The sequence below is a fragment of the Vespa velutina genome, chromosome 2 (genome assembly GCF_912470025.1).
Source record: "Vespa velutina chromosome 2, iVesVel2.1, whole genome shotgun sequence".
In the NCBI taxonomy this organism is placed as follows: Eukaryota; Metazoa; Arthropoda; class Insecta; order Hymenoptera; family Vespidae; genus Vespa; species Vespa velutina.
Genome location: NC_062189.1, coordinates 15,297,824 through 15,317,970, shown reverse-complemented (window position 1 = coordinate 15,317,970; position 20,147 = coordinate 15,297,824). Strand labels below are relative to the sequence as shown.

Sequence of the window (20,147 nt, the reverse complement as noted above, 5' to 3'; positions counted from 1 at the left end):
CAGGCGTGAGGTTAAGAATCGAAGTACCCCAGAGAAGGCTTGTTCCTTCGAACACTCACTAGAAATTGCGACGAAAGGGTGGAAGAGAGAGAGAGAGAAAGAGGGAAAGAGAGAGAGAGAAGAAATCAAGGAGAGCCTGCGGCTGAGCACTCGCTTATAGCTTTTCCAGCCCCATGGGCGTCGTATCTTTGTCAATGGTGTCTACGACACTACATCACCTTGGTTTATGGTGCTTAAAGTCCCAAAAAAGGACATCGTCGACCACCCTCTTCTTCTCTCTTTCTTTCTCTCCCTCTCCCTCTCTCTCTCTCTCTCTCTCTCTCTCGCTCTCTCTCTTTCTCTCGTTCTCTCTTTCTCTTTCTCTCTTTACTCAAAGCTTTCCTCTTTACGACTAAGGTAATACGGGCCATCGTCCCGACGCCACGTAACGCTTCATTGCTAATCCGTTTCGTCGAGTTTTACCGACGAGACGAATCGGATTTTAACTTTGTTCGCTGGCATCGAATTCGCCTCGATTTAACCAGTCTAACGACGATTAATTTAACGCGTTTGTGATTCTCCAGTTGCACGCGAATTGGATCGAACGTTCCGTCGTTTTTTGATCCTGATCATTATTGATATAAATGTAGCGTTGTCACGACGGAATTGTTTCTAATTGAAAATTAAGAATTTTGAAATTGTGAAATTTTGAAAATCTTTTGATTTTTATGATCAATTTCTATGATCGATTTTATTTCATCGATCCTATGATCTTAATAAAACTCGCAAACGAGTAGTAAGATGGATCGATAAAACGTTCACCCTTTAAGTTTTAGACGGTGCAAAATATGTTTCCTATTTTTATTTTTCCTTTTTCCTCACGAATAGATCCAATATCCATCACTCCGACTTTTTAGCGAAGCTCATCGGCAAGTAATTTCAGTTAGACCACGGTGGAAACGAAACGTGAATAATTTAGACTCCGTTCTCCTTTTTATTATTTCCGGGACTTTAATTGGGAGGGCACATAATCCTTAGCGCATCCAAACCCGGTAATATTTCCAAGTTGGTTCGACGCACGTACCTTTCCATCCCTTCCTCCTACTTCCAGTTTCACAGTCTACTCCAAAATCCACCCTCAACCCTCTTTCTCTCTCTCTCTCTCTCTCTCTCTGTCTCTCTTTTTCTCTATCTCTCTGTCTCTCTCTTCCTCTCTCTCTCTCTCTCTCTCTCTCTCTCTCTCTCTCTCTCTTTCGACGGTTTACGGACCGTAGAGAACGCATCGATCCGCCGAATTAATGTTTTATTTCGAGAGCTTCTCTTAAGCTCTCGCTGTAATTTTCTACCTGAAAAAATCCTTACGTACCCAAACCCTCGATCTTCCCACCGACCAACAAAATACCTTGGACGAGCTTTTTTATGATCATAAAAGGTAAGAACACTCGACATACTCTAAACGAATTTCTTCTCTTTTTCTCTCGCTTCGATTTCAATTATGTTAAAAAAAAAAAAAAAAAAAAAAAAAAAAAAAAAAAAAAAAAAAGTGTAATAAAAAAATAGACCTTATTCCGTCATTAAACAAGAAACAAAATATAAATCGCATCCAGTGCTATACGGAATTATATATCATATTGCTGCATACGCGAATTATATATCGTATCGGGTTCGAAATTAAATTATAATAAATATTAAATTCTTATATATTCCCTTGTCAAGCATATGACGGACAAGTTAAAATTTAAAAATACACTTTTGTATTTTCTCTTGGTCGAAGCAATATTTCATATCAAGCATTTTCATTACTTTGGATCATATATGACGCTTTGTGATTCGAAATGGAAAATAAATATTTTTTTTCTATCGATTGTTTGGTCGTCTATTGTATGGAAAAATGTAAAAATGTATTTAAGTTATCATCGGACGATGGAAAATCGCTAGAATTTACGAAATGAAATTTTTTTACGCGGACTGATTTCAAACCCTGGACGCTGGATTTCTAGGAAGTTATCATCGATGTACACAGAACACAGACCACGAAACCTAACACAAATCACAGATCACAAATCACTCAATCAATGTGTTTCTTATGTAACCAACTTTACGATTCCACATCGGTCGTACATTGACTTTCTCTCTCTCTCTCTCTCTCTCTCTCTCTCTTTTTTCATACGTTTAAAGTCTTACAGCCTTATGGCTTATAGCTAATATTCCCGTATATTAAATAACCTCAACTTTTTATCCGATCATAATGAGCAATTATAAAAAATTCCATCTGAATTAGACAAATTTCGATAAATTGCAAACACATAGATTAAAACTTTTATATTAATAATAATAAAACGAATATATAAATTCGATTATCGTCTTTCCTTTAACTAATAGTTTAAAGTCTGATATATATATAATAAGTCGTATAAATAAAATGTATATTATATTATAATTAATGTGAAATCGATTAATTGGGGTAAATATATCGGATTTATTTTCGTATCTGGTCCATTAATTTTCGCACTACGGGATGAATATAACAAAACGTATTTGCGTTTCGAGTAGCACATACGCGCCTCGGGGGATTATCATAGCTCTCAATAACGACAGTAACCGATAGGAGATATATAACGTCCTGCGTTGTAACTGTAACGCATTGAACACATCGGGACCAACACACGTGATTCTCGTTCCCCCGCCCTCTAATATCGATATCGCCTTGTATAGACGTATTTTGCGAGACACTCGTACGCCATTGTTATTACAAGCAGCCTATAAATCTTCATTTTCAGAAATACGTATCCTGTACAAACATTCGTACTAGGGGATAATGAAAGTATCCTTGATACAAACGAAAATCTTTCATTTTTTATTTTAATTATTTTACTTTCTTAAATCTTCTAATAATTTCAATATACATATCATATATATGTAAATGTATATATACATGTATATATATATCGTGTATTTCATTTTAAAATGTATGACCAAATATTTCCGATCTTATTGGTTTTATAAGCAACAAATATTTCAAATAAAACTAGCTAGATATTTAAAGGAAAATATATTATAAAATTTATTGCAGTTATTTCATAAAAGGAATTGTTGTTAAAATACCAATCCAAACGAGACCATAACAATCTTTATTTTAACGGAAATCGATATTTTATACCTGACAAAATTTGTAGCGAATATCAATATGAATCGAATGAACATCTATAATCTACATGTACTATTTCACATGCACATACATATATATATATATATATATATATAAATGGATCGGCTCAATCACACATATTCTATATAAATACTATCAAAAAAGTAGACAAATGTATAAATAAAAAAATTAAACTACTAATTGTGTACTAGGATGACTGTGTAACATGTAGCGAACGAAATGCAAAATCGAATTGAACGAAGGTTGAAGGTGATGGACACAAAAAAATGTTAGAATAAGTGTGGATACGTTGAGTACAATGTCGAAACAACCAACGATTGATAGTAATTACGGTAAATTATTGCGACTGTGATTTATACAGATAGCTGAAATTACGTTTCAACCGCGATTTGCCGCGCTCGCAATTTCCAGCATCTCTGATTAACGATGACGACGCGATCGCATCGTTGCTACCGTCCTTCGCATCCGTGTCTTTCGTCGTCTTCATCGTCGATTCTGAAGACGATGATAATGATGACGATAATAATAATAGTAATAATAATAATAATAATAATAATAATAATAATAATAATAATAATAATAATAATAATAATAATGATAATGATGATGATGATGATTATGATGATTATGATTATGACGAAGTCGATGATGATGATGATGATGATGATGTTGTTCGATGTCGACGCAAACTACACATAGCGATTCGCCGTCACGCAAAAACCGTAAATTGCACCTATTATTTGTTACTCGCATCTTTGGGAATGAGTCGATCGTTGATCGCGATCCTCTTTGATTGCACTTGTGAATTTTTACATCGGATAGATACATTTCGTACCATTGCGGAGAATCTTTTCTTCGTGCAAATTATTTCACAATTCGAACGATCGAAGGAAACTTGATTTCAGACTCGATTAATTCCTCAAATCGTTGAATCATACATGCTTTAAAATTTTTTACTTTCTTTCCTTGAATCAACGTATTTGTTATTTTTTTCTTTTTTTTTTTTATCGAATAGTGAAACATTCACGATTCAGATTATTTTCATTGTCTCGCTTAGTGCAATAAGCATTGATCGTTTATTAGTTTCTTATCTTATATATTTTATTTATTTATTTTAAATGAAATATTGAGTATAAAATGGTTGATGTAATTTACATGATTTGTTTATAATACTATAAGCACGAAAGTTAATAGAATTATTAAGCTATTCAATATTTTTGAAAATCAAAATTTGAATATTAAAAATAATCATAAATAACATTTAAATAAACAAAAGATAGAGTTAATAATAAGAGACTAATAGTATCAGACAGAAAGTTTTCGATTATATTATGAAACGTTAGATGCCCACATAAGATGATTAAAGCAAATGGAAACTTGTTGCAGTGGGACTTGGAGAAGATAGAAAGCACAGCTAAACTTCGGATCGCCTAGTACTTTAGGTTAAGTTTTGCAACACTGACCTGCTTCGATGAACGAAAGTTACTTACGTGCCTTCAAGAGCAAGCATCGTAAATCAAATAAAGCATCTAGTAAGTCGAATGTGTTATATTCGCGACCGAAAGCTGTGAAAGATTACATGCTTCGCTTAATCCCACGAATATCTAACATACTCTTGACCAACTAAATATGACTAACATTTGTCTTCAAAACACATAGAAATTATTCCATAGTTTATTACAAAATTGTTTGTCGAACTCTAACACGATCGAAAGAAAAAAAAAGAAAAAAAAAGGAACGGTAATACGTAAATGTTTAAATTATATAAATAATAAATTATATAACTACATCACACAATGGAAATACATATATGTAATAGTTGTAAATGAAGTCATAAAAATACTCGTAAAAATCAGCATACAATGGATACATAGAAATATTTGTTACAACTTTTCCCTTTTATTCGTTTAGTGATCTTGAGTGTAATTTTAATAAATGAAATGGTCCCCGTTGTTAATGTTTTAAATTCACTTACGTGCATTTTATGATGATCAAAAAAAGAGAAAAAAAAAGAAAAAAGAAGAAAGAAAAATAAAAATAAAAGAACGAATCAAATTGAGAGACTGGTTATATGACGTACGCTATATTAGACGATCTTGTTATTACGATTCATCGAGTATATATTTATATATACAACCGGTTAACAAGAAAGCGTAGAAAGAAAAAGGAAAGAACGGACACAAACGTGACACAAAGACGAGCAAGTATAAGGCAATGACAATCGTCATAACGATCAACCGGATCTATATACACGATTCGACCGATGAGAACGTCTCTCGTTATCCCTTCGAATGTTCAACGTTTAAAGGGAAAGAAACAAAAACGAATAAAAGGGATAAAGAAAAATATATACATGCTCGACAATTCCAACGAGAAGTTCTTCGGTAATAAAGATCCCCTTATACTCGTGTCGAGAAGTCGTTTCTCTCTTCCCTTTCAATGTCAATATGTCTCATCTGATGATAACACATTATAGAAAGAAAAAATATTCTTTTAATAAACTGATAAATAATAGAATTAAATGAGATTAAATATATCATAGTTCTTAATTCTCAATGAATTTACATAAAATAATTTTTATAAAAATTACACACTATATATATATATATATATATATATATATATATATATATATATATATATTTGTTAGAGCCATTGAAAAAAAAAGTGACGAAATATAATAATATTTTATTTTTCTTTTGAACTCAATCACTCTTAGTAATAATAATAATAATAAAATGATGTAAAGCTTATTTAAAGAATTTTAAATTAATTCTATACGCATCGCCTTTAATTAATGATAATTAACTAAATGATAACGTTACGAAGAAAAATATTCGAAAGTTTTTTTTTCTTTTATGGAAAAATGCAGTTTCAAGCGAAATTCATTTCATACACGGGGCACGCGAATGCGTTCTCTCATCTCCGGATCGGATCCAACTTTACATCTGCTTTTTCGATATTCCTCGCTCGTGAAATTCTCTGGAAGCATCGGAAAGATTCCCTCGAGGCAGAAAACGAGTGCACGAAAACTAATCTCCCGTTCAATGGAGAGCTAAGCTACGCACCGTTGTCATGGATCCTCCAAAGCCATCTATCTCTTCTGGCAATCTGAAAATTCGATTTCGCGAATGAATCTACCAAAAATAATCTCAATCTCTTTTCTAAACTGATTACGCACGCGAATCTTATTATAGAATATTTTTACGATATCAATTTGATCGACGACAATTTTATGATCATTATTACCATTATCGTGAAATCTAATATTTAATCTTAAATTTAATTGTATTTATTATAAAAGGAAAAAAATAAAGAAGAAAAAAAGAAAAAGAAAAAAGAAAGAAAACACTTAGAATTAAATCATAAATTATATTCACGTTTTTAAAGAAAATTTCTCTGACTCATCGAAGAATTGAAGTTTCGAGTAACATCGTGGTCGCGTCTGTCGCTGAAACTCGACAGCAGTTCCGATACTCTGCATATCGGGTTCAACGTTATTTCAAAGTGTATATATATATATATATATATATATATATATATATATATATATATATATATATATATATGTATATACACATCGCGAGAAAACCGTCGTTTGAAATTCGATCCTTCACATCGAACGAGTTTGCAAGCGCATCGTGAATTGTTATTTCCAATTGTTAAAACGAGATGCATTGCAATTCTACATTTTCTAATTGGCTACTATCAAATTCGACAAATACATCGATCAGCGAAATTAAAATTTCTACGATTTTATTACATATTAATTAATCGTACCATTTCAGCCGATTGTTTCGTAACGTTTTAACGTTATTAAAAAACAAAACAAAACAAAAAGAAAAGAAATAAATAAAATAATACAAATTAAATTCGTAAAATGAGCTTCTATGCGCGTGATCGATTCAATTCAAATCGTCTATTTGTTATAGAATAAAAAGAAAATGAATAAATAAATAAAAAAAGAAGTAAAAAATAGAAAAAAAAAAAAAAAAGAAAAAAGAAACTCCGTTTCCATTACGATACGGCAATAATTAAAATAAAACATTATATCGAACTGTGGTTTGGTTTTATGGTCGATTGTTTCGCGTTTGCAAGAGAAACGTTATAGCTTTTCATAAAGTAAAATGCGATCCATTTTACTTTATCTTGTTTGCCATTTATATATATATATATATATATATATATATATATACACACACATACATATATAAATGTATTAACTATAGAATTACCTTTGCTTCTGAACGTAGATTGTTAAACTTGTATCCGGTGTTCCGTTTCCGATTTTACAAAGTTTCCTCGAAATTTCACTACCCTTTCACGCCTAACCACTCTTCAATTACGCTTTCGCTTACTCATAGAATTCATTTCGACTAGCTCACCACATTATATCAACCTTCCTTCACCGAGCTTAAATCTACAATTATATAGACACGACCTGTCTATTATTATTAATTTAATAAGAGAACCAACTAGGAATTGTGGTAACGAGACGAGCTAACATTCGATGTCCACGATAAAGGAAAACTACTTATATTTACAAATTAAATATAATATAAATTGAACAAATAAATATTATTCATCGATGACAGTATAATAGTTATTGGTCGACATATTAATTATCATAATAAAAATAATTTTTTTTTCTTTTTCTATATGAACATACCTATGCTAGATTTATCGAGCATTTAGGAACTTTCCTTCGTATTTACAATAATAAACTCTTTAATAGTTTTAGCGGTTAGTAAAAAAATTCAAAATTGGCAGACAAAAATGATGAATTAAATTACAAAAATCTAGGGAAGAGAAGGATGGTAATCGATCGCATCGTTTCCAAGGTAAACCTTAGTGGCTACGAAGCTTTCAGGATGGCGGAAAAGCGGCCACTGATGGAAACGCGATCCTTCGTTGAGTTAGCCAAGCACGCACGTATTACATCAAAAGCCTATTCTTCGATGTTGCCAACGATAGGAACCGTGACCTTCTCGTTTCGAGCTCTCTTTGCTTTTCGTCGAGAGCCTTGAGAGAGCGAAAGGGAGAAAAAGAGAGAGAGAGAGAGAGAGAGAGAGAGAGAAAGTCACATGACGAAGAAAGAAAGAAAGAAAGGAAGAAGAACGCGTATGCGAACGAGAACAGCTTTGGATGCTGACTGGCTGCTTCTGCCGAGTAAACACGCGCACGGGGAGAGTAAGAAAAGGAAAAAAAAAAAGAAGTGTGCGTAGATAACCTTTGAACCTCTTGCGGAAGAATCGACTCCCTTTTTTTCCCCCCTTTCTCCTTTCTGTTCCCTTTCGCAACGGCACGGAATTACTCGTGCGTTACACCAAACACCACTCACGTGAAAGCAGAAACGCATCACCCTTCTTTTTCTCTACCCTTTTTTTTCCTCTTTTCTTTTATTTTTTTTTTCTCTTTTTCTTTATTTTTGTCCAACGATGTACTCCTTATTCCTTTTAATATTTCGTGGTACATTGCGAAAAGAAATGCCACCAGGGTGGTGGTAGTATTTTCTTCATTCAACCAAATTTTCTCTTATTATATGTTTTATTATTTGCCTTTAGGATACACACATTATCCATTGGATACACGTTGATATTTTCCTGTGTAATATTCAATCGAAAAAATGTAGGCATAGAATTTTCACAATGAACAGAATTTCTTTCAACAAATATACAAATGTATCGTATATGTATATGCACATACATTTATATATCTCGTAATCTTTTACTTTACGCTATCAATAATATAAATTCTTTAAAATGATCTCAAACAATTATTGAAGTCGTATATAATCGTGATTATTTTATTTTCTAATTCTTAATGAGAAACAATTTAAGGATTAATCTTTAAATCGACAAATACAAAATGAAATGTATAATATATTTAGGTCAAAGAAAAAATTATTTTAAGAATAACGAACGATATACCATATTCGATGGCACGATAGTAAAGTTCAGTTTCAATGAATTCGATGATACTATCATAGTAGAAAGAACGAATGCGTCGGAGACCTGCGTTTCGCCGTAGAGTGCTGTTTCGTGTATGCACGAGAAAATCCGCAGGTGGAGAGTAAATATAGCCGTTTCCACCCCGTTCAAGTAGCGGAATTGGGTGGATGCAGCCAAAGGCCCCACGTGGCCCACAACTCGCACTACCCTGCACACCTATTCCCTACCTTTCTACTCTCTCCCCCAACACTCCCTCCCTCCCTCCTTCCTTCAATACAAGCACCGCCGGTGGCGCCACTTTTCAAAGGTTACCGCCCTTTTTCATCGTTCTCTGTTTACCCTTGCGGCCTCTTTGCTTTATCCTATATATGTATTCACGTACCTTTCATTGATACATACTTTTTGCCTTAGACAGTATCAAAGGATTGATCCTTTCATCACTCGAATATCACGTTGTTGTTTCATTATTATTGTTATATTGATGTTTTTGTTGTTATAAACATCATTCCACTATCTCTGTTCTTCGTATCCTTTATGAGAAAAGAATCAATGTTCATCTCAATTTCTCTTTCTCTCTCGTACAAACGTATAATAATTTTATATTTTATACTTCAGTAAATTTACTCTCTCTCTCTCTCTCTCTTTTTCAAAAGAAAAATATGCTTCATTTTTTTCTTATCAAAGAAATCATTAAATTTTAACATCCACTAATATTTAGAATACATCGTTGATAAAAATAAATGTAAGTTAATGAATACTTGCTGATAAATATAATTGTTAATTTGTACTTTTTCGAATCGTAAAGACTTGTTATAATGCTTCCAAGAAAAGATTCTTTAATTTAATTCTCAAAATATTAACTCAAAGAGAAAAATTGAAAAGAAAAAGAAAAAAGAGGAAGGAAAAAAATCGAAAGTCAATCTATACTACATACATATATCGAATCGAAATCCGTACGCGATCGCCGGATATGTTTTTCTCTCCATCTACGGATTTACTCGTGCATACACGGAACAGCACTCACGGTAGCAGCGCGTATCTCAACTATGAGTACTCCACCTGATGGCGGATGCCAGCAGCCATCGTCCTCGACGAATGTCCGAGCCTTCCCTGTCACTCCGATTCATCGACTTAACGCCCCAAGTTTTCAGTTTCACCGACAAATATCCACTCTCAAAGTCTCGTTTCATATGTATCAAATATTATCGAAATTTGTCATCGATGTAACTGCCAAAATCGAGAACAACGATCCTTTTATCAGAATACGAAATGATTGATAGATAATAACAGTATAAAATTAATATTTATTTAATATCCCGTCTGATCTATTAACGAACATGCAAAATTTATTGATAAAGAGAAAATATGTATATCCATAGAAAATAATTAAAAATATCATCCTTTTAAAAATAAATGTTAAATGATAATTTCGTCTATCTAGAGAGGATTTAACTATAAAATATTTTTATCCTTTAACTTTATACACGTAAACAAGAAAAAATCTCGACTTTTACAGTATTTACGGATAAAACGACGAATATTCTCTCGCAACGTTAATTTCCGACCATTCCCAAAGTCCCGTGGGGGAAGTTTCATAGAAAGCCGCAAAATATACATGATGTAAAGGAAAAAAAAAAAAAAAAAATGGAAAACAAAAATAAAACAGAGAAAAAAAAACGGAACAAAAGAAAAAGTATTCACAGTCTATGGGGGTAGATTGGCAGCGCATCGACGGTTTACGAGGAAACCGCTGATAGCCTCGCATATACGCAAACATCGCTGAAAAATACATTCGAGCTGGTCTATGTCGCGCATTGTTGCAGTTTATGGTCCTCGTAAATGCATCCTTGCGCGTCAACATTCGTCGTTTAACCGTGCATCCTTGCATAATACTTGCATCCTTGTCTTCTCGTTTCGTTCATGAGAACAGTCGACACGATCGACCTATCCAAGAAAGAGAAGAACACGTCGACGTTTATACATACACGTACGTAATCCGAACCACGAGCATATGCATATGCAAATATGGATAAAAATACTATTACATGAATGAAATTACTTACTACAAGTAAACACGATATTTATACTCATACGTAAACATCGATATAAACATACACATCTCCCATATAGATATGTATACATATTGTAGGATCGAAATTCCACCATAACATAACTATTAGGTAATGAATTCATAAAAAAGATTGATTTAAAAGATCCAATATACAAATCCCGATTCAATCACCCGAAGACTCCAATTTTTCCGAGGATCATATAGTACAAACATACGTGACCACTCATGTAATACATACCGGGCAAAGTTTTAGTCATGGCAAAGTTTAGTAATAGGAAGTATGAATAAAACAATGCTTTTAGTTTTTATTTGAAGAATTTCAATCAATACACAGTTTCTCGTTCTCCTCTATTTTTTTTTTTTATCTCTGTTAAAAATACCACGGCGTTTATTATTGTACGAAAGAGTTTGCTATTGGACGCGAGGTATTAAGAATTAATGCACGTATCGAATTCTTACTTCTTGGATTTTTAACGACGAACGATCGGTCATTTCTAACTGTATATAAATTACACTTACATGTGCCATTTTTTTTTTTCTAAATTTTCTATTAATAATTCATCGAATAATACAGCGAATTTAACGAATCGTCGAGCGATTAAATTCGCAAAAAAAAAAAAAAGAGAAGAGAAAAAGAAAAAGTATCAACTTGTTAGGATAAAATTTGTTTAATAACATTTTTCGTGTCACACAAACATACACATAATTTCGAGATACTACGAAATCAATCAATTGCCTACATATTAAAATCTAATATGAGAGTTATTCGTAAATTTACAAAAATAAATATAGACCAGGTGCTAAAAAGAGAAAGAAAATTCGTGCATTTTATAACGAAAAAGAGATATAAAAATATTGAAATTGTAAACGATGGGTCAATCGAGTTCGTTGAATCGATGAATCATCCAATTACAAACATTTACGGTAGCGCACGTTTCTTCCGATATTCATCGACGTAAAGCGAAAATTGTAAAAAAAAAAAAAAAAAAAAAAAAAAAACAAAAAAAAAAAAAAGAGACGATCAGTGGATACGGTAAATATTCGTGTAAAAACTCCAATCTTTTTGAAACAAACATATGTCGATCGTTCTCCGTCATCCTATTTTCATCCGTTCGAATATTTTCATTTCCGCTAGTCTATTTTATGAGCCATAGTATTTTCCGTTTCCTACGATTTCTCTTTCACACATTTTGTTACGTGAAACGATCAACAATGGTAAGGTTCGACGAAAAAGAAAAAAAAAAAAAAAAACCCCCCATCAAATGTTAAATCGATAGAACTTTACCACGTACAATCAATCCAATTCTGTTTCTTATTCTCACAATTAAATCCCAATATGAAAAAATTTTTCAATGATCGAAAGATCTTTCGAAACAAAAAAGTAAGATTTTTCCTGATCTTTAAATTAAAACGTAAAGCGTAAAGTATAAATACTTCGTAATAATCTCTCATACTTTATAATAATAATCCAACAATTTTTCATTTTGTCTTTGACGAAAAGATATTACCGCTTGTCAATCGACGTAGACGCAATTACGCGCTCGTACGTAGAAAAGTCGTGAAGTTTTTTAAGAAGAGATAGAAAGAGATGCCTCTCGCTAGCATCCAATAAAATTCGCATAATCTCTAGAGTGATTCGAGAACGTAGAGAAAGAAGGAATATAGAAAAGATAGAAAGAGACATGCAATAAGCTTGAAGAGAGTATTAGTTATAGAAGGAAAATGTAAAAGAAAGGAAAAGAAAAAAAAGAAAAAAAGAAAAAAAAAAAAAGAAAAAAGAAAATGAAAGGAAGATAAAAATAAGCCACGAGAAGAGGTTCAAAGAGAAAGAGACTCGGGAAGAGGATAAAAAGAAAAAGATAAAGAAAAAAAAAATGAAGGAAAAGGAGTAGAAGGATGAGAAGGAGGAGAAGAAGGAGGACGAGGAGGAGAAGGAGAAGGGAAAGGAGAAGAGACGAGTAACAGCCAATTGCGAGACAAGAATGGAGGAGGGTGAGTGGCGTGACAGAGCGACGAGGAAAATAACGATGCCGTTGGATACTCTGAGATAGACTGACGAACTTGGCGAAACGATCCTCTCGAGAGGGTCGTTTGTCGTGACCACCGGGACACGATTGATATCGTGCATAGTTCTACTCGTGAATAGTTGGGTCCGGTTCCACGCGCCAATGCAGAATAACCAAGTACAACATATGTATGTACGTGCTAAGCACACTTCTAAGTGCTCACCGTACGCTTAGTCTTTCCTTTCTAACGATTTATGATGTTCGGAGAGTACGCATGGCTTCGTACTTAGAAACAAGCTCAACTATTTGTGGCTCCCTTCTAACAATCGACCAAAATAATCTATTCCACTATGATGACTTTTCTTTAATCGCTCCTAAAATATTTCTTTTCCTTTCATCTTGTCATTTTCCTTTTTCAATTTGAATTAATGCAAAATTAAGTCTTCGATAAAGTTAAAAAAAAAGAAAAAAAAATCGAAAAATATAAATTTCCTTTACTTTAATCGCAACGATCTATATAGACGTATTTAAACGCGCACGGTATGTACAATATATTTGATAACTTATATAATATGTAACTCGGGGGGAGGGGAAAAAAATTAATCGAGAACTAAAAGTATCGAAAATCTATATTCCTCGTCGAGAAAGTTATGAAATCGGTTTGATATTTTGTATACCTAAATATCTTCTTTTTTCTTTTTATAAACTCATCATGTTGAAACGAGCTAACATAAATTTTTCTGAAAAAGCAATGATCGCGAGTGTTTGTCTAATAAAATTTATTAATGTTTGTACGAACTTCTCATTTCACTTATCGTAACTTTTAAAAATAATCCGATAAAAGAATACACGATCTTGAAATCGATGATACTTTACCATGAAGTCGTCGAGATCTCATGCCGAAGGTTTTGGTTATCGATTTTCGAACAATATATCTATATAGATGCCATGACATTATGCAAACACGATCACGCGCAATAATTCACTGTTTATTGAACGGTGTCCTGGAGTGATGGTACGTCGATTATATCACAGCGATAGGTAATCCTTGTACAACGTAACAATGCTGATAATAATTTACATACGAGGATAGTAGAAATTTCAAGCGGGACTGTATCTAACGAGTTAGGTATTAGATAGGTACATTATATAACATGAATAACATACTCGTACGATAAATCAAAACATATTGGACGATAAAATAAAATATAATAATTCTCAATTCCCTTATATTATATATTTCCATATTATTACGAATTGTAATGCCTAAATATTTAACAGAAAATATACAAATACGAGATGATATTGAATATGCAATATCCTCTTGAAAATTTATATCCTCTATTAATCGGGAAAATTCAGATTGAAAATTTTAATTTCGTAAAAGTTCCACATCGAGGAGTTTCTCGATGTTGGAAACGAAATTGCTATCGTACGTATCGAAATTGAAATCGGATTGTTATACGGATCATCGATATTTCGATCAACGATGAAGATTAACCGTACTTTTTTCCGTTCGTTCTGGTTTTGAACTTTCGATAAACTCGAAAGCGAAGCATTATAAATAATACGAATAAATCGTATGTCAAAATCGAGAGCTCTCGTTTGCAACGAAACGGTGGTGTACTACTAAAGGTGAAACTAAATTTGAAATTATTCACCAGAATGGATCCGGTTCTGGAAGGGGGAAGGGGAGGGGAGAGGGCGCGACGATCAAAAAGCAGGAAGAACGAAGGAGCGTTTCTTAAAGCTCGTTAAAAAGTTCCCAGCCGGAAATGGACCAAGCTGAATTTCCACGTAATTCTAGAAAATCTCCAAGTCCCACGGGGACTAAGGTCTTGACTTTCTTAGCTTTACACAGGACTTTACTATATCGACATATCCTTTAAGCGGTGATAACGACCCTACCGACTTCCTTCTTACTTCGATACCGAAGAGATCCGATTTAACGGTTTTACTTCACCACAGAAATTCCTCCTTGTCGACGGATAATTAACTAAAAACTTGTGTTATTTATTAGTACGTCTGAACTACTTTTAAAAAGCGTAATATAAAAACATCCAATTATAAGTATTATTTTCTTATTTCTTTTCTTACTTCTTACTTCTTAAGTAAATATATCTATATTTATAAAAATATATAATATATATAAAATATATATATATATATAAAATAAATAAATTAAAATTAAGTTTGAAGTTTTAACAAAAAGTCATTATCATTTGATTAATCTTATCTAACATTCCTATGTTTATTTATTCTAATTCACGATTACCGAATGATATTTTCAATTTTTTTTCTTTTCCTTTTTTTTTTATTTTTTTTTTTTTTTCCCCTAAAAAATCCAAATAGATACGAGGCGCGAATAGTTCGATATTTATAATATAGCTGACGACAAGAGAGACGTAGGAATGATTCTTTCTCGTTAAAAAGCTCACGAAGTCGTTACAGAGTACAATATCGAGTGAGACATTTTTAAGAAAATTTTTCCCGTGTGTGCATCAAATCGATATGGTTAGGGAAGATAACCATGAGAGGTACTCATCGTTTTCGTGAAAGACGAGAAGTTTGCTTAACATACAGGATCACCGCGAATTTCTTCTTGAATAAGGGGAATTGTGAAAGGAAAGAAAATACAAAGAGATAGAGAGAGATAGAGAGAGAAATAGAAACTTGAAAGAAAGAGGGGAAAAAAGGGAAGGTGCAGAAGAAAGAAGAGAAAAGTTATCGGTGGTACCTTCACCTTCTGGCATCGTTTATATCTTCTGCACGTATACAGTTACCAATGGCACCTACAACAACGATCTGGTATCTACTACTACCAATAAGAGTTTGCACGATAGAATCTATGTTTTCAAATTATCCTATATATACTTTCGTTTCCCAGTTACTCTTTAGAAATATCGAAGAGAAATCGTATAGATTAAAATCGTAATATTTACGAGTAAAATTGTAAGAAGGAAAAGAAAAAGAAGAAATAAAAATAAAAAGAACAAGTAAATGGGTACTCAAAGAATAATGACGAAATCGTCAACGCTTATTTTCTCTTCCGATCAGACATTTCGATCTTCTTCGATCGGTCGTTAAGAAGATCGTTTACATACGTAATGCTGTATTCTGTTGTTTCTTTCTCTCTCTCTCTCTCTCTCTCTCTCTCTCTCTCTCTCTCTCTCTCTCTCTCTCTCTCTCTCGTCTAAAGTAAACGTGGGCAACCTTTTTTTTTCTCCCTCTTCTTATAATCTTTCTCCTTTGTTTCATTCAAATTTTCTCCACCGATCTTCGCGATAGGGTTGAAAAAAAGAAGAGATGAGAAGGGCGGCGGCAGCGGCGGTGGCGACGGTGGTGGCATTCGAAACACAATAGAAAATGATCCACGTCGTTACTCGCGATATTATAAAGATGAAACAACGAGCAAGCTTTTTCCAACCTTTTTCTTGGAAGATTCTCGTTTCATTCGTCGTCCATTACTCCTCTCTTTAAATTCTCACCTCTCGTGTTCTTCTTCCCCAGCCACTTCCTTCCTTGGCTTCGTTCCTGTCCGTTGAGAAAGAAAAATTATGAAGTTTCACGAATGCTTTTATCATCGGCCACGCGACGATTACGAGTCCCCGGAGGAAAATCGTCCATTCCTTTTCTTTTCTTTACCCTTCCTTTCTTTCCTTTTCCTTCTCTCTCTCTCTCTTATTCTATCCTTTCCTTTCCTATCCCTTTTTAACTTACTTCCACTCGAACGATCGTTCTACGATATTAACACGTTGCGAACCGAAGACGTGAATCGATGCCTTTTGTTTTTGAAGCGTTGAGAAGCGGAAACGTCTGATTTACGTCTTGATTTACGTCTTTCAAACGGTCCGGTGCATCATTGTTATCAGACTACTATATATAAAGGGGGATGAGTCGTTATAACGTTATCGATCGGAAATTGATTGCTTGACAATTTTCTTTTATGAGAAAACTTTGAAGTCTTTTGTCTTGTCGCGCATAATCTATCAGGCTGTAAATTAATTGTAGTTATAGATTCTCTTCTAATTTCGATTTTATGAATTATTTTTACAACAGATCCTGATTCATATTTACACGATACGAATTTATAAGTTCAACGGAATAATGATTTTTAAGATATGGTCTGGAAAAAAAAAGAAAAGAAAAAAGAAAGAGAGAAAAAAATAAAAAAAGAAATGAGAAGAATATTACAATGAATAACGTCATACGCTTTATTATTTGTCCAAATTTTGATAAGGAGATTAATTTACAATCCAGAAAAATCAAAAATCTCGAGTTGACTTCTTTCTCGATATATCCTTCTCACGTAGATCTATCTACATTGCTCCAAGTGAATGCATGGATCATGAAAAATTCAACGTAAATTCTTGGGAAAGGCAACGAGTTTTACCTCAGCGAAATACGCTTTGCTATCGCGTTCCATTTTTTCCCCTGTTTTTTTTTCTTTTTTCTTTTTTTTTTTTTTTTTTTTTTTTATATGCCACGTCATCTTTCCAGAGAAAAACTTTGTATCTAGCCACCATAACTTTTACGGTTATCGTCATAGACTCTCGACAACGTGCTTCTCTTATATGCACGAACAATAAATTTATAAATGTTTGTTCTTTCAAATTGCGAGGAAAAACAATAACTCGAATTCTAATTGTATATTTTACTCGTAATTAAAATGATTATAATTTACTGATTCGTAAAAACGATCTTTACATATTTAATATATATATATATATATATAAACATATATAACAACATTATAATGTTGAGTTGAAATTATTTCTTTTGAATAAATAAGAGACTAGCCAAAAAGATTGATTAAATATTATTATATTTTAACGTTTTAAAAAGTAAAATATTCGTTTTCAAAGAGATTAAAAATTGTGATTACGATTGGTTATAAAAAAAAAAAAAAAAAAAAATTCGAGTGGTACATTAACGTTTTATCATCGTTATGATTAAAAGTAGCAATTTTAAAATCGAAAGTAACGTAATCGTAAAGTGGCCACGAAAGAATGCAAATGTGTTGGTCTGTATCGAATATACATACCTACAACTCCCTGGTATTCACGGAATAAAAATATTTTACGCTTGGCGTCGCGAAATAAAAGTACGTTTATACCTTTACCGATATTACAGTAAGGTAACTGCGCCAGCTTATAAACGTGATGCATGTAAAAGTATATCTCTCGCATATGTGCGAGGGATGAAAACGTGACCTCGAGTTTTACGTGAGCTTCAAATCGAAATATGTTCTGGTAAACGAGAGCGTATTCGACTTATTCTCGATTATTTTTCAAAGATCAAAAAATTATCTATTAGATTAAATTAAAACAAAAGAAAACCCATGTCACGTTCCATAGAAAGTAAATCTGTATGGAACAATTAAAAAAAAAAAAAAAAAAAAAGAAAGAAAAAGAATACCAGTCTAGTCGTGATCAAAGAGGGAAAACTGTAAAGTATTAACGATATCTTTCGTTAAAGGATCGTATACCGAATACGAGAGCTATAACTCAAGGACAATGAGAACGCTTTTGTGGCTATAAAAAGATACTTGAAGAATATTAAAAGTCGTTCCGGGGAAGGCAAGAAGAATCCTGCCATGTAAGGAAAACCGATAAATTTTGATCGAACTCATCGACGAACGCGTTTATACGAATCGAAACGTTCCAATGTAAGTACGTATCTAGAATATACGTTTGATCTTCCCTTTTGACGTAATGAAGTAAAATATGAAAACTCAATACTCTCTTTTCTCTCTCTCTCTCTCTCTATATATATATAGGACATATCTTCGTGTGTAATATCTTTGATGTCTGCGACATTACTCTGGGAAAAAATGTTAATTATAAAAAATGTATACAATGAAGTATTCTAAGCCATAACGAATTACTTACGTTACATGATCTACCGGGTGTTGCTTATATAAGTAAAAAAAGAAAGAAGAAAAAAAATCTATTGAGCACGCACAGACGGTAGGAAGTAAAGTTTCCAAAGGTCATTACGTATGGTTATTCAGCGAAATCCTTACCAATCGTGCATCTGCGGACTAATGATTTGCGGATTGGTCGAACAATATTTCGAAACTACTCGAAGAGAGTTTGAAAACGTAACGCGAAACATCGCGAGACGTTGAGTTTCGCGTAGAAATTCTTTTTTTCCTTTGTTCTTCTTTTTTTTTTTTTTACTTTTTCTTTTTTCTCTTTTCTCTTTTTTTTCTCTCTTTTTTTTTTTTTTTTTTTTTTGAATATCACGAACGAGTACAACGGTGAACCATTAAAAGTTTCATGTTGAACGAATTCGATGAAGAAAACTTCGCCACGGGCGCTCGACCTCGCCCGTCTCCGAAGTGGCCAATAATCGCGATTTATTCCTTTTCTTTTTTCTTTTTTTTTTCTTTTTTTTTTTTTTATTTTTTCTTTTTTCATTTCTTTTGTCGTCGCGGTTTAACTGGCGTTAATCAAAGCACCGAGACACGGCAATGTCTTTATCTCTTTCTCTTTCTTTCTTTCTCTCACCTTCCTCCTATATTATCATACTCTTCAATTAATTGCCTAATTATTTATCGGTCTTCAATAAAATTTAAATACGATCATTCGAGGAGTGTTTCACGAGGACATTTTGTAATAATAAATTGTTTCCTCTCTCTTTCTCTTTCTGTCTGTCTGTTTTACTCTCTTTCTCTCTCTCTCTCTCTCTCTCTCTCTCTCTCTTTTTTCTGTCTGTCTCTTTCTCCCTCTTTTTCAGTTTAATATGCAAAGTAACGAAAGCGCGACGCAAAGTAATAACAAATTTTATATCTTGACGATTCCACTGTTTCGCGCCTCCAAACTCTTTGACGTTCGAAACGATGAAAATTCATGTTCTCGTACATCGACAGGTCGTTTAAAGTGAAACTTTTTACGACCATTATACGATGTATTAAACTATCTAAAGGTTCTATAAAAACCTATTAAAATCGTCGCATTGTGATAATA

The 20,147-nt window shown here is 33.0% G+C and overlaps 1 protein-coding gene across 18 annotated transcripts in view; it reads left to right on the top strand.

Annotated features, from left to right (window-relative positions):
• LOC124946407 (tensin-1-like) overlaps positions 1-20,147 on the top strand; it is a 197,360-nt gene that overhangs the window by 124,144 nt on the left and 53,069 nt on the right. For 2 of the 18 annotated variants that reach the window (XM_047487070.1, XM_047487071.1), the window contains exon 3: positions 4,535-4,680. The exons of the other annotated variants lie outside the window; for them this stretch is intronic. The gene's annotated coding sequence lies outside the window, so the exon portion shown is untranslated. The remainder of the gene's footprint in view (positions 1-4,534; positions 4,681-20,147) is intronic. 18 annotated transcript variants of the gene reach the window in all.